Genomic DNA, 3,266 nt, shown 5'->3' with positions numbered 1-3,266 from the left:
CTAAAACGAAAGCAGAAGAGAGTAAGGTTTTGGGTGAGAGAGACTACTACAGAAAAATATTGGCTGTGGTAATGACAATGATTTTAGTTGAGAATGGTGGAAGATTTTCCGATAAGTTGTTACTGGACACACCCAAAATCTTGAGTTGTGGTAGACTTGTCAAGCTTTCTGGTATGGAACCGTTCAATCTATTCCCACCAAAATATAATTGAATAGATCCGTTAAATTCTTGAATGAAGGAGATATTGTTTCCATCAAATTCATGTTGGTCAAATTTACGGTTCTGATGTTGCCCTTGTCATCACAAGTGATGAAATTCCAAGCTTGATAACTTGTGATGACAAGGGCAAACATCAGAACCGTAAATTTGACCAACATGAATTTGACGGAAACAATATCTCCTTCATTCAAGAATTTAACGGATCTATTCAATTGTATCTTGGTGGGAATAGATTGAACGGTTCCATACCAAAAAGCTTGATAAGTCTACCACAACTCAAGATTCTGGATGTGTCCAGTAACAACTTATCGAAAAACCTTCCACCATTCTCAACTAAAATCATTATCATTACCATAGCCAATGCTTTTCTCTAGCAGTCTCACTTACCTTAAACCCTTGCTCTCTTCTACTTTCATTCTAGGTACGCTCATTGTTATCTTTACACCGAGCAATGTTAAATTTAAAGAAAACAAAGACAAAACAAAATTAAAACTATGTTAAACTTAAAAAATTATACAAATATACACGGACTCATTCTAAAATTCTACTCGATATTGCAACAACAAGCACAAATTATAATGACTCATCCTAAAATTTTACTCAATATTGCAACATTCTTCTTTTTCATTATATGTGTATATCTTATCCACTAATAATGATGATAGGATTAGTAATAAAAAAAAAAAAAAAACTGTTTATCTCTTGAAGTTTAAGAAAGCCCTACACATCTTCCTTCCAACTAGTTCTAGCAGGTGCATTGACTCCCATTGCAAATGTCTCCGTTGAAAACAAGACCTAAAAGAACAAAAGCCAGATGTTAGATGACAATTAAAAATACTTTCAAGTTAAATACAAACAGACATTAATAGCGAGCTGTAATTTTGAGCTAATAATAATCATAATAATAGAATCAGGAGCTCCAAAATCCTATTAAAATTTCTTACGAAAAGGAAATTCAGAAACACTAGAACCACTTTAACATTAAAGTATGGTCTAACACTCAGTAAAAATATTTATATTTAAAATGGTCCACTACTAAGTGGTTGTTCATAACATTTTTAACCAATTAACTAACTGTTCCTATACTGAAAATAGTTTACAAAAGATTTATTCAGTAATTTTACTTGAAATAATTAAAAATAACATAGTCAACATACAGGCAACAATGACTTTTTGGAGAGTTTGTTGATCAGCATCAACCACATTGAAGCATCTGCTCTCCTCAACGATATCTGCGGTTAAACCATTTTCAAGCACAAGGTTAATGAATAGTTCACCCAATAATTGAAAAAAAAAAAAACTTACTCGTAAATTAAATTGAAAGCAGCATTATTTAGAAACGAAAAAGAAAGAGACTTACAAGAATATTCTCTCCCCTCCTGAATGGGTCCTTGAAGATGGCTTGTGGGCTTGTTCAACACAAAAAGCAAACCCCACTCAACACAGTAAGTTTTTGGCAAGTATTTAAATTCATACATTGTCTCCTCTGTCTATATGCAATGAAAGCTTGGTCTGTGAGTGAAGGTATATTTTTTAGCTTTTAGCGCCATATTTTTTTTTCAAATAATTGAAGAAAATAATTTTAGCAATCAATAAATAAAAAAAAGAAACGGTAGAAAATCATCCGAATTTATTATTTTTTGTTATTATTTAATTATTAATTTAATTTTTTTAGTATAGTAATTTAATAATATATTTATTCTATACTTTTAAATACTAATGGCTATCTAATAGCTACAAATAATAAATTTTGATAATTTTTTAATATTTCTAAATAAAAAATCATGCTAATTGAAGAGAAAGACCACTGTCAAATGAACTTGCAATAGGATAATTTTTTATAAACATATAAAAAATATACTATATTTTAAAAAACAAAATATAAGAATTGAATTATATAAAATTCAGTTAAATTATTGTTTTTTTTAGGAATGGAAAAATTGAGTGAACCCATCCTCAAATTGAATGGGTCTCGATGAATATTTGTTAGGATGAATTCTACTGATTATTAAGAGTAATACTATGAAGACAATACGTAAAGTTATATCATTTTCTTAATATTTATAATTTATATATATAATATCTATAATTATATTTTTATTATATCTAAAATTATTCATTTATTTTAGTAATAATTAAAAATATAAACTAAAATTTAAAAAAATATGACTCTTTCTTTTCAAATTATTACCCCCAAATATTTTTAATTATTAAATATGTTTTAAGTCCAGCCAATCCACTTTTAAATTTTTATTTATTAAAATATAAATAACTATAGTGACTAATAATTTGACTAACTTTTCGTATGAATATCATATTCCACTTTTTCAAGTGACACGTGATAATTTTCCTATAAGCTACAAGTATTGATTGACACATGTCCACACAGGACAAATATGATTGTCGTATTATCACATGTCTTTTCTGTAGCTTGTTGACAAGTACAATTTTATGTTGAATTCTTTAAAGTATATATATTTTTTGAGTTTTTAGTCCTCCAAAATTCTGATTTGCAAACACATCACAAGCTAATAAACAAAGAAAATCTAAAATTTAAAATTAAATAAATTTAAATTAAAAAAAAAAGAAGGGTAATGAATCATACTATAGGATGACTTCACTATCCTGTGCTCGAACCACCATAGTTCCATTTTGGAAGTTTTGAAGGATCACTCACTGGACTAGAGAGTGTCTGTGTTTTTATTGAAACAGTTAAAGAAATTAAGGTCAATTTTCACAAAAGAAAAAATCAAAAGATCACCATGAAAATTGATAGCTTTTCACACATATCCACATGTGTGATTAAGCAATATAAAATTAAAACTAAAAAGATTACCCTTGCTTTGCTTCTGATGTCCAAACCAGATCCACCAATCCTGTTTTTCACCACATCAAAAGCATTTAATATTTATACCAAGAACAGAGCAAAAAGAACCAAAAGGGTAAGTTTACAAAAATATCTCTGCTTTTTATGTGTATGATGAATGATCTTTGATCCCATAAAATCATAGTACCAAAAGTAAGAAGACGTTTCAAAAGAATAAGA

This window comes from Arachis hypogaea, chromosome 1 (genome assembly GCF_003086295.3).
Source record: "Arachis hypogaea cultivar Tifrunner chromosome 1, arahy.Tifrunner.gnm2.J5K5, whole genome shotgun sequence".
NCBI lineage: Eukaryota > Viridiplantae > Streptophyta > Magnoliopsida > Fabales > Fabaceae > Arachis > Arachis hypogaea.
This window is presented reverse-complemented; position numbering follows the sequence as displayed.